The sequence below is a fragment of the Heliangelus exortis genome, chromosome W, assembly GCF_036169615.1.
Source record: "Heliangelus exortis chromosome W, bHelExo1.hap1, whole genome shotgun sequence".
In the NCBI taxonomy this organism is placed as follows: domain Eukaryota; kingdom Metazoa; phylum Chordata; class Aves; order Apodiformes; family Trochilidae; genus Heliangelus; species Heliangelus exortis.
Genome location: NC_092453.1, coordinates 13654684 through 13666939, shown reverse-complemented (window position 1 = coordinate 13666939; position 12256 = coordinate 13654684). Strand labels below are relative to the sequence as shown.

Sequence of the window (12256 nt, the reverse complement as noted above, 5' to 3'; positions counted from 1 at the left end):
TCCGTGCCCTCCCGTGCCATCGGATCTGGAGAGCCAAGGCAGGTGAGCTCCAGGTGAGGCGTTTTTCATGGCAGGAGAAGTCCTCTCCAGCAATGGGCACACTGAAGGTGGTTCCTGTAACAGATGAGTGGTCAGGGTGGTTTCTGTGAGGAGCTGATGTGCTTTCTTACCCAGCACTCTTTAATTCCTTGTAAATCTCCCACTTTCCGGACAAGCTGCGGCTCCCGAGCCTCTCTGCGGAAAGCCTGCAGGACCCGGAGCTCCTCTGCCTCATTTCTTGTTGTCCAAACAGCTGTTCCTGATCGTCCTCCCTGCAGGTATCTGTTTGGGGATTAGTAATGCTTCGCCTGCTCGTACATCACAAGAAGTGGATGTGTAATTACATTAAACATGCTTCATCTCCTTGGACTCACTTATCCCGAGTCGCTGATACTGGCTCAGCTCAATGAATTTCCTTCCCGGGCTCTTTTATCTCCCAGCTTTGTGGGCTATTAGCAGGAAGGCAGCCCCACACCAGGCTCTGCCACTCAGCTCTGCCCCTGCCTGCTCCAGGCTGCAGCCCAAGGGCTCCTGGGGGCAAAACCCCCTGGTTTTGGTGCCTCTGTTGTGGCTGCCTTGGCCTGGCCGGTGCTGTCCTGTGTGGAGATGATGGACACTTCCCATCAGGTTGCTCTGTTTCCTTTTTTTACACCTCTATTATTGCTTTTTTTTTTTCTTTTTGCATCTCTGTTATTCTATATTGAGCATCCCATCCTGCAGCTGGTTCCTGCGGGGCCATCAGAGGCCCCTCTGGCTTTGGAGGTGCTGCCCTGTGCCAGCAATGACAGCCCTGGCACCACCCACAGCAACTTCAGGGCTTCTGAAATGATGGGTGCTGGTCTGGAGGAGAAACAGAAACCCCCTGACATCTGCAAATAAGGAATCTGCAGAGTAAGTTATGAAGAAATCTCTAATAATTGTTTTAAAAAGAGTTTTTGGAGTGCCTGCAGCAGCTGCAGTCCTTTCCCACCCAAAAGCATCAGGAATGTCAGGTAAGAAGGGACCTTAAAACTTCCAAGGAAAGGGCTGTAAAGGCTGGGCACCCTCCTAGCCAGCTGGCAGGAGCATTTTTCCAGACGAGGCTGCTTTCTCACAGAGGATCTGCTGAACAGACACAGCTGCAGCGCCCTGGTGAATGCAACACGAGTCACACTTAGATACCCAATGCATTTTTCATTTTCCTTGGGGGTCTAATCAGAAAAATCCATGATAGAAATAGATGAAGATGCTTGCTCCGGTCTTTATTGCAGGGAAAAAAAAATAAATTAAAAAAAAAAAAAGAGAGAAAAAGAAATAAAATTAAAAAATGAGAAAGGAAAGATGGCAGGCATGAAAACTTTAAATGAGAACCTCATGCCCCTGACACGATTCAAATCTCCCTCTGGTTTGGTCCCCCTGTAGCTGCACAGCAAAACCTATAAAGTTTTAGTGTACCCCCAACACCATCCCCCCTTTGTACTCCTCTCTCATGACCGAGTCTCCTTGATTAAATCATGTTTATTTTACTTTACCTCAGGCCTAGGAAACCACAGACTTGCCTACATCAGAGTCCTGACAACACGAAGAAAAAAACCAAGTTCCAGACCTGAAGTACCCTGAACCTAAATGAAGTTTTTCCCCAGGAGGATGCTGGATCCCAGGCACAGGAATGGTTCACTGGGATGGATGCTCCAGGTGTGTTGGCTGTGGTCTGGGCTGCCCTGCTGGGAAGATCGAGGGAGTCCTTTGGATTAGATATTGGGAAAATTTTCTTTGGTGAGGGAGTAGGCAGGGGCTGGAAGGGGCTGTCCAGGGAGATGTCCAGGTCAGCATCCCTGGAGGTATCCAGAGACCACGGAGATGGGGCACTCCAGGACACGCTCTGGTGGGGAGATACATGTATATACATTTATTTTTATTTATTTGAGGTTTTTTACTGGGGAGGGAGGATGTTGACAGCTGGATGTGGTGATCTCTGAGGTCTTTTCCAGCCAGGACAACTCTGTGATTCTTTAACCACAGCAAGTGCCTTGGGCTCTCTGCTCCTCCCTCCCCTTCCAATGACTCCCAGAGAATTGAAAGCGAGTGGAGGGAAGGATTTGCTATTTCCCAACTCCATGTACTTGTTTATCAGGGTCCTGCCTTTTGGAGCAGGAGCCCAGCAAGCCCCCCTTAGCCCCAGCAGCTCCGGTGGCTGCGTTTCAGCCATTGCTCAATCCTCCGGGGCTCTCCGGGGCGGGGTTTCCTCCCTTTTCCCCTGGAAGCCCTGGCTCCATGCATCCCTCTCACACGTTTCCCGGGGCCAGGCAGGGATGGACGAGCTTCCTGCGGGCTCCCCCGCATCCTGACCCGCCCGCTGGGGACCCCGGCAGAGACCAGGGCAGGAAAAATGCTTTTCTCATCCCGGGGAGAGTGATGGATTCCTCTGGCATGTGCTAGGGCTCTGGGGATGCTGTGTCCTGGAGGGGCCGTGTTCCTGGGGACTGCTGTCCCGAGGGCCACCACAGCCCCCCCAGAGCAGACCTGGGGAGATGTTGCACCTTCTCACCCAGCATCTCTGCTTCCCAAGCAGACTTGAGTAAAAAAAACCAAAAAAACCAAAATAACCCCCCAAATCTGTGAGCTTGTGATCTGCTTGGACTCCGCTTTATTTCCCGTGGTGCTGAGATCCACCCCTTTGACATTTGGGATTTGTTTTCTCCTCGGCTCCAAGCTGCAAAAATTAAAAAAAAAAAAAAAAAAAAGAAAAAGAAAAAGAAAAGAATTAGAGAATACAATCCTGCAACCCAGATAGAACTACAACAAAAAAATTCAGACTGTGTGCTCTGAGTCTCCCGGTAGCTGTGTTGAGCTGTGAGGTTTGTTGTCCTGCTTTTTCACACAGTCTGACATGGGATCAGTCTCCCCCGGGATGGGATGGGTTCCCCAGCACTGGGGGTGACGAGGTTCATATCTGAACCCTGCTCCTACCCAGCAAGCTGGGACCAGGTGCTCCCTGAGGTCCCTCCAGTCCAGCATTGCACAATTCCATGATTCCCACAAAAAGCAAAGCCTCTGCAGCTTTTGACCCCTGATGACCAGCAAGTGTTCTGTGGCAAATTCTCACTCTGTTCAGAACACAGAAATGTCCCTGCCCTCCATCCCGGGGCCATCCTGGTGAATTTAATGGGAATTCCCACCATGCCCAGGCAGCCCTGGTGTGAGGAGGCAGCTCCGGGGGGGCAGCAGAAGGGATGGGAGTTCTGCAACTGAAAATTAACACGCTCGAGACAGAAAGAAACAGGAAATTTTTGTAACTGTGATCTTTTGTAACTTAACATTTAGGTAGCAGAGGGGCAGCTTTTCTTCTCCAGCCTGCGGGTGGGGATCACATCTTGGAGAGGGAAGGGAAGGGAAGGGAAGGGAAGGGAAGGGAAGGGAAGGGAAGGGAAGGGAAGGGAAGGGAAGGGAAGGGAAGGGAAGGGAAGGGAAGGGAAGGGAAGGGAAGGGAAGGGAAGGGAAGGGAAGGGAAGGGAAGGGAAGGGAAGGGAAGGGAAGGGAAGGGAAGGGAAGGGAAGGGAAGGGAAGGGGCATTGCTGGGCCTGCAGCCTGTGATAGGAGGGCACTTCCTCACCCCTGAGCTTATTCAGTTTTCCATTGATCTGCCACTTCCTATGAATATCAGACAAGATGGGTGGCTAATTCCCCAATCCTTCCTTTAATTTTTTTGGGTGGGGGAAGAACAGAAGAAAAGAGAGCAGTGGAAAAGAAAATCAAGGTGTAATAAGACAGACTTTCATGTAGCTGCATTTAAAGAATCAGAGGATAATTCTCTCCCATTTCCTGCTCAGCCTTGGAGCATTTCAAAAGCCCCCCCACATTCAGACAGAGGGGAATATTGTGGCTCAGACCTCCCTGCCATTGATCTCTGGTGCTGCCATTACCCAATGAAAAATACCAATAGCAATAAAGCAGAGAACTCGATGTGCCACAGACAGGCTTCAAACGGATGGCTTGGCGAGGGAGAGGAGGAAATGAAGCACTTAAATATCTCATCAGATGTTCTGAAAATTATTTCAGCTGCTAAAAATGCTAAACAAATTTTTATTTCAAAGGAGATGTTCCAAAAATCTTCCCCTTTGATAATTGCCTTTTTTTTTTCTTTCTTTCTTTTTTTTTTTTTTTAAGCCATCTGTCATATATTTCATTCCAGTCTCAGAAGGCCAATGCTCCCCTCCCCTCAGCACAGCCCCCCCAGGTAAGCTCTGGGACCCAGCTTTGTCCCAGCTGCCAAATTCTTGTCACCATGTGGCAGGAGTTCGGGACAAGGGCTGGGGCTCAGGAGAGCCCAGTTCCTGCTGCTTTGGGTATCTGGCTCTGCATTCCTGCACTTTTAAACTTCTTTTCTCTTCTTTGTTCACCCATTTTTATTATTTGTCACAACTCGCTTAGGTTTAGACTGACACCTGCCCCCCAACCTTTCACAGCCCTTCAGGGTTACATCCCTGGCTCTACACTATTTTCATGTCCTGCTAATCCCACTCAAACTGTTGGGCTTTGCTCTTGGGTCTTGATCCTTTCTTGCAAGTTCCTTCACAAAAAAAAATGGCAAAAAGAGCCAGTCTGCCTGGCAGGTTTGGCAAGGGGAAATTTGCTGCTTTCTGCCTTTCTTTCTGCTTCTCCTTCCCTTTGTCTGATGCACGGCAGCCCTCACCCTGCTCAGGCACCCAGGGAACAGCAAAGGGGTGAAGCTCTTGCTCAGGAAGGTTTGGAGAGGGGCTGGGGACCAGGGGAGAGGGGGTTGGGGACCAGGTCCTTTGACCAGGTGGGACTGGCTTTGTCAGGAGTGATGGTTGTGCCCCAAAAGATGCCATCCCATGGCTGGGGTGTCTGGGGGGCACCACTGGTGCAGGTGTTGTGCCCACACTGTGGCACCACAGCGTTTGTGCCTCTCAGCATTTTATTCCTAAGAGCCATTTTCAGCAGTAGCTTTGCCTCTGGCTTTTAGGGTCGTGTTCAGGCTTGGAGTGCTGGGTTCAACTCTGGGGTCCCCAACACCAGAAGGACAGGGAAGTGTTGGAACAGGTCCAGAGGAGGCTGGAGCAGCTCTGGAGAGCTGGGGGTGTTCAGGCTGGAGAAGAGAAGGCTGCAGGGAGAACTTAGAGCACCTTCCAGTGCCTGAAGGGGCTCCAGGAAAGCTGGGGAGGGACTGGGGACAAGGGCAGGGAGGGATGGGATGAGGGGAAATGGCTTTAACCTTAAAGAGGGGAGATGGAGAGGGAATCTTAGGGAGAAATCATTCTGTATGAGGGTGCTGAGCCCCTGGTTGCCCCCAGAAGCTGTGGCTGCCCCATCCCTGGCAGTGTTGAAGGTTGGATGGGGCTTGGAGCACCCTGGGCTGTGGGAAGTGTCCCTGACCATGGCAGGGGGGGCACTGGGGAGGCTTTAAAGATCCAGGCAGGGGGGGAGGAGGAGGAGAGAGATGAAGGCTCTTTGCTGTGCCTTGCAGCAGCTCCGGCTTCAGCCCCTGCGCATGGAAAAGCCGCCGGCAGAGTGCCACCTGGTGGGAACTGGGTGCCCAAAAACCTCAGCCTGGGGGGCATGGGGAGAGGTCCCGGGGACCAACAGGCTCTGCCCCCTCGGCTTCCCGGAATGGGACGGGACGGGACGGGATGGGGTGGGATGGGTGAGATGGGATGGGATGGGATGGGATGGGATGGGATGGGATGGGATGGGATGGGATGGGATGGGATAGGATAGGATGGGATGGGATAGGATGGGATGGGATAGGATGGGTGGGGTGAGATGGGTGAGGTGAGATGGGATGGGTGGGGTGGATGAGATGGGTGGGGTAGGGTGGGATGGGATGGGATGGGATGAGATGGGATGGGTGGGGTGAGATGGGTGGGGTGGGATGGGACAGGAGGGGACAGGATGTAACGGACTAGGATGGGATGGATGGTAAAGGACAGAACAGGTGATGTGGGATGGGATGGGGAAGGATGGAATGGGATGGAACGGGGTGGAAGAGGGTAGGGTAAGATGGGATGGGGCTGTAGAAGGATCCTCCTGGGGTGTCTGGATCCGTCCCCTCCCGGGCTGGGTTTGACACAGTAGCTTAGCACTTGCAGAGAGGTTGTCAGCAGTGGCTTCTGTCACTGACAGATCGGCACTCGCTCAGGCAGGTTGTTCGGGGTTTTTTTATTTTTCCTTTTTTCTTTTTATTTTTTCCCCCCCCAAAACCAATGTTGTGAGAAGGTTTGAGATTTGCAAAATTGCTTTTCGATTTGGTGATGCTGTTGGAAAAATATTTGCTTCCAAATCAGTGTAAAAATCAGCGGCAGCCAGCACCGTGCTGAGAAAATCTATCTATTGGATTGGGAAAAAAAAAATATTAAAAAAAAAAAAAAGAAGTAAGGCTACAGGGTGGCCAGATGTTCTGGGCACCAAACCAAAGCAGTTTGTACCCTGTCTCTCCTGGAATGGCACTGAGGCTCAGGGCACAGGGAGCAGCCTGGGGGATGCAGAAAGCATTTTGGGCCAAGAGGGGCCAATTTGCCCAATTTCCCTGGGCCCTCAGGGCAGGAACATCAGCTCTCAGTCCCCAAGTCCTCCTGCTCCTCTACCTCCTGGGCATTTTGCTGTGCAGGGACAAGAGCCAGGGCTGAGCTGGGCTTTATCCTCATGCAGGGCCTCACCTGATGAGCTGATGGCTCAGATCAGACCCCAGCACTTTGGGTTGGGAGACTTTTCACAGCCACCCCAAAAAAAACTCAGTTTCTCCAAGTCGTTTCCAGCCCTGCTCTAGGCTTCCCATCTCTCTCCTTCCTTCTCTCCCCTTCCCAAATCATCTGGAATTTTGCTCCTCGTCCTCTTCTGTTCCCATTTCCCCCCATTCTCCTCAGACCATCTGTCTGGGTGGGTTTGCAAGCAGGGAGCTTTGCGTGATTCCTGGAAGAGCAGGGTCCCTTCAGCAGGAGCAAATCCAGCTTGGGAAGGAATAAATTCCCTCTGCAGATGAAATGCAACTCGGGGAGCCTGAAGAGCAGTGGGACATCAAGTGTAAGTCAAGTCCTGGAAACCATTACCTCCTGCTGGTACTTTGGGGCTGTACAAGAGCCAAGTCCACAGACATCAAAGTGTTGACAAGTGAAAATAGAGTCGGCTCTCATGGGGCTGTAGGAAAGGAGATGGGCTGGGGGAGACCCAGTGTGGGTTCCTTCTGAAAGGGGAAAATGAATCCGGGAAGGAATTTTATCAAATGAAGCTGCTGTATGCAGCTGACACAAAGTGCCAGTGTGGTTAATAAAATGACCCTTTAAAGCAGTACCAGCCCTGCAGGATCTTCCCTGGGCTTGCTTTCATGTGGGTGGCAGCAGCAGCCCCCTCTCTCCACCCCTGACCAGGGGACAGGTCCAGGGCAGGCAGGGTGAAGCATCCCTGGAGCACCCAGGGCTCTCTGAGGTGCAAAAGCAGCCCCAGGCACCAGGATAACCCAGAGCCCAGCTCTGGGATGGCAAAAATTGGGTCAGATGAAAACCTCCTTTTTTCTTCTCTTTATTGGTAGCAAAAAAGCAACTCAGAAGTGGAAAGCTTTTGGGCTTCGTGCAACTCAGCCGCTCAACTGGAATTTTTTTCTGGTGGAAACAAAATTAATTTCTATCATCTCCTCTTTTTAACACTATTCCGAAATTACATTTTTTAAAATTTAATTTTGGGGTAAAACGTGTTCTTAAAGTGTTTACCCCCTTCCTTGCTCGTGGTTACCTCCCCCCTGAGCAGGGCAGTGCCCCAGTGGGTGATGTGGCACTTGGGGACAGCTCTGGGAAGGCTGGATGTAGTTATGTCAGAGTGATGGAGGGAGCTGGGTTGGGATCCTGCAGTTCAAGCTTCAGGGGTTTCAAAAGATATTTTACCAACACCTTGTGATATTGGTACCCCCCAAATCCCTGAACCCTGCCCTGCACAGAGGTGTCAGTGACAGGGACAACACAGAGAGGCCCCTGGGGATGAGACCTGAAACCAGCAATTGTTTTCTGAAACTTACTGTGAGATGTCCCTCCCACCACCTAAAGAAATGCATTTGTAGTTACAAAGAGGTCTGTGCAAACGTTGAGATCCCAGGTGGGATCCCTGTCTCTTGCATGGAGATGAGAGGGGAAATCTGCTCCCAGGAATGAGCATCCCCGTCAGCTCTGTGGGGAGGGAAGGGTACAAACCTCAGCACTGCTCATTGTGGGGACTTTATCCAGCGAGCCTGTAATCCCCTCCCCACAACAGTTTCACAGCCCGACAGGGTTTTTTTTAGGATATTTTCTATTTTCATCCGTGATCCCATGTAATGCATAGTCTTGGCATTTCTTATCACTCCCAACCATGCATTTCTCAATTTTTTTAATGTTTGTTCCAAATTTCAGCGCTGTGCATCCTTTTTTTTTTTTTTTTTTTTGCCTCAGACCAAAAGCATATCGTGGATTCTCATCATTTTAATTAAACCGAGGCCAATCCAGGGCAAATGTTTGATTTTGACTCCAAAGGTGCATGCAAATCACCAGCTCCATTTGACTGGCAGTGGAAGAGGCTCCCTGCTCCTGGCTGGAGTGAAGCAGGATGCACATCACTGGGGAAAGTCTCTGTGCCTTGGAAATCACCCCAGGAATTCCTGCCTGAGCTGCTCACCCTGAAACCATCCTGAGACGCCCAGGGAGTCCTGCAGGGTGGAGCTCAGATCTTCCCACCTGGACAAAATGATCCATGGATCAAGGTGAGCTGGGTGTTCAATGCCTGCTGCAAAAACCTTCGGAGCCCAGGTGAGGGGTTGGTGTGTGCTGGCTTCCCAGGCTTCCAGAGCATCCAGGGGACAGCACCTGAGGAAGTGATGACCCTGGAAATGCCCGGTCCTGCTGGTGGAACAGCTCCTGTCCCACCAACGTTTGCTGTTTGCAGCAGGACAGAGCTGGAACCCTTGGGAATGTGTTGTGAGGAGCCCGGGCTGGGGCTCAGGAGCAGTCTGGGGGAGCAGGGACAGGGTTTGCAGTCCTCTTCTCTTTTTTCCTGGAGAGATGGATCCAGGGGAAGAGCTTTTCCCTCCCAGCTGGGAGCCACCCATCCCCAGAGGGCTCCTTCCCCATTCAGACAGAGACAGCAGAGGGAGGAGATGCTCTGGGGCATCAGGAGAAGCCTCCTGGGCAGCGGGGAGGGTGGCACGGGCTCTGTCCTGTGGGGGTGGCACCGTGTGGTGTCAGAGGGGCCACCAGTCCTGTCTGGAGATGGCCAGAGGGCAATAATGGCTTTGCTGTCTGCTGGAATGTCCCTTCCACCCTGGGAACACAGGGCTTGCTCTGGGAGAGGTCATCTTTATCACCAAGTTCTTCCTTTTTCCTGTTTCCCAGTACTGACAGGACACCAGTTCTGAACCATTTTTTTTATATTTTTCATAGAAAGTTCCTGGATGTGACATTTTTCTCCACGCCGTGGGAGCAATCCCTGTCCTCTCCCAGCTTGGAGCTTTTCCAGAAGACCAGGACACGTTGTGTGAGCTGGAGGGAGGGGTGGAGGTCCCTGGTGCTGCTGCAATCCTCTCTCTGGTGGCTTTTCAGGTCCCTGGTGCTGCCTTTTCCCTTCCCTGCCTGTTTTCCTGGGGATCTAAATGTTTTTCCAGACAAACTGTATTTGAGTTATTTATTGAGAGTGTATTTTCGCACGAAAAAAAAATTCTACGGGGTTGTAATTTGGATGTAATGTTCCCCAAAAGCCATTCAGGCAAAATTTCTTTTTAACTGTGGCTAATTACGTATCCTCCATTGCTCAATACCAAAAATAAGAACATCCGATGTAATGTTTATTATTTCCCTCACAAAGGGGAAAAATCATAAATTCTTTCTAATGGGATCTTTAATAATAAAAAAGAACATAATCATTACTAGCAGAAGATGTATGGCTTCCATGGGGTTTACTTACCAGCCTCGTGGCTGATTACATCCCCGCTACACTCGCAGCATTAATTATTGGAGACTAATTAGGCAAAATTGCGATGGAAACCCTAATGAAAACCCTTCTCCCCCAAACCCCCACTCCCCTCACTGCATCCTTGGAGCTGGGAGAGCCTCGTGCTTGCAGCAGGGAGCAGATCCCCCCCTCCCTTGCTTTGTGTCCCTCCCCAGGGCTGCCCCGCTGGCTCCTGCCCACCCAGCCACACTTTGGTGGCTTTGGGGAAACCAATGGGGCTACGGATGGCACGAGGGCTTTGCCAGCTTCCCGAGCAGCCCTGCCAGGCTCTCCTCTCCTTCTGGGAGCTTTCCCAAGAGCTTTGATTCCCTGGGCCACCTCTCTTAGCCTGCCTGCACCAGGACCCCCTCAGCATCCTCCCCGCAGCATCCCTGCTCCTCTGCTTGCTCAGCTGCACAGGGTGACAAATTCCCTGCTCCCTCCAGAGGGGTGACAACCTCTGCCAGGGTAGAGAGCTGTCACACGGGGAGTTCCTGCTGGCTTCCAGAGGTTTGGAGAGGCAGGGCAGCATGGAGACCAGCTGCCTCCCTCCTGAACCTCAGCTCAGGCTGCTCTGCTGCCTCCCTGCCTCTGCCCTGGGGATAAAAAAAAAAAAGGAAAAAAAAAAAAAAAAAAAGCTTTTATTTTTTTTAATAATAGATTCATTTAATTCATTCACAATATCTCTGATTTTATCCTGGCAGTGGCATGAACCTACAGCTCAAGGCTTTGTACAAACCAAGCAGAGATGACTGCAGGCAAGAGCAGAGCACAGGTCAGAAAGGTTCTTTTCTCTTCAGCAGTTTCTCTTCCTCTCTTGAGTTCAGTGAAGGGGACAATGTCCACCTGCAGGCCACCTTTTCCCCCCACTCAGTGTGTGCTGGAGCCCTGAGCAGCCCCCAGGAGCTGCCTGGGCAGCTGGAGCAGAGGTGGCACCGTGGTGACAAGCAGAGCTGTTCCCTGGCCAGCACAGTCTGACCTGCCCTGCATGGGGGGCATGGAGAGGAACCCAGCTCCTTTTTTTTCCTCCCTGCACAGCCCTGAGCCTCTGCAGAATTTCTGCACTCCCTCCTTCACCCATCTCCTCCCAAACTCTGCCCTCTGAGGTCCTTTTTCCAGCCCTTGATGGTTCTGGCTGCCCCCGAGGTGCCCCCAGCCCAGGCCAGCAGCTGAGGGTTTCCCCATGTGCTGGGCACATGATGTGCCTGTTCAGCCCCCCCGGGGACAGGTTTGCTTTTTTTGCAACAGGATGACATTGTGTACTCAGCCCAGACACAACCCAGATTGCTTTCCTTGGAAAGCCTCCCTTGTATAATGTTTGCCTAAATAAAAATAATCATTACTTGAAGCTCTGTCCTTTCTGCTTTCCCAGTGAGGCACAGCTGAAGTTTTCTTTTCCTTTTTTTTTTTTTTTTTCTTTCCTCCCAGTGCATCACATTTTTCTCCATCCTCCAGAGTCACTGATGTTGCCCAGAGATGATCTTTGGTGCAGCTCCCTCCCCAGCAGACCCATGGCTTCTTCTGCCTTTTGATTTCCACTGGGCTTTTCCTATCGATCCCATCTCATCTGGCTAAAGACAAACATGGAAACTGGGAGTTCTGGGTCTTTCTGGGGCTGACACAGCTGCCAAGCAGATGGAGTTGCTCTGAAGTTTTCCTGTTTGCAGGAAAATGGGTGCAGCTGGATCTGTCTGGAGTGTGTCAGGAGGGAGGGATGCTGCAGGGGACTCAGCACCCATGGCCCCATCCCTGGCAGTGTCTCAGCTCAGGTTGGATGGGGCTCGGAGCACCCTGGGCTGGGGGAGGTGTCCCTGCCCATGGAAAGGGGGTGGGAATGGATAAGCTTTGAGGTTTCTCCAACCCAAACCATCCTGGGATTTTACCATTCCATCACTTTTGGTTTCTGCTGTGTGTTTTTGCCATGCAGATGCTGAGGAAAAGCCTTACATCCCCAGCCTGGCGAAGCCTTGGCTGACATGAGATTCCCACAGGTTCTCCTTGACAGAAGATGGAATAAGGAGGGTACCACCAGCAACCAGCCGTGCCTCATGGAGGGTGGGGACTGACACTGTTGTATTGATAGTTCAGTAAAACTGGATCCAAAATGTCCCGTAACCGTTCCTTCTGTTTGTACCCGGGCTTTCCCTCTGTTGGCCTCTCTGTACCTCTGCTCACAGGATTTATTCTCCTGCCATCCTGCTCCTGGAGGCCAATCAGGCAGTGGAAGCCCCCCATGAAAGGAGCACATGCTGAAGCCACGTGGCTTTGCTGC

The 12256-nt window shown here is 51.6% G+C and overlaps 1 long non-coding RNA gene across 1 annotated transcript; it reads left to right on the top strand.

Annotated features, from left to right (window-relative positions):
- Nucleotides 1–733: 733 nt before the first annotated feature.
- On the top strand, nucleotides 734–11778 carry LOC139789251 (uncharacterized). Its single transcript, XR_011723091.1, has 8 exons — nucleotides 734–1713; nucleotides 4186–4255; nucleotides 6903–7059; nucleotides 7565–7637; nucleotides 8454–8807; nucleotides 9438–9596; nucleotides 10689–10759; nucleotides 11413–11778. It is a non-coding gene; the product is annotated as an uncharacterized lncRNA (long non-coding RNA).
- Nucleotides 11779–12256: the final 478 nt, after the last annotated feature.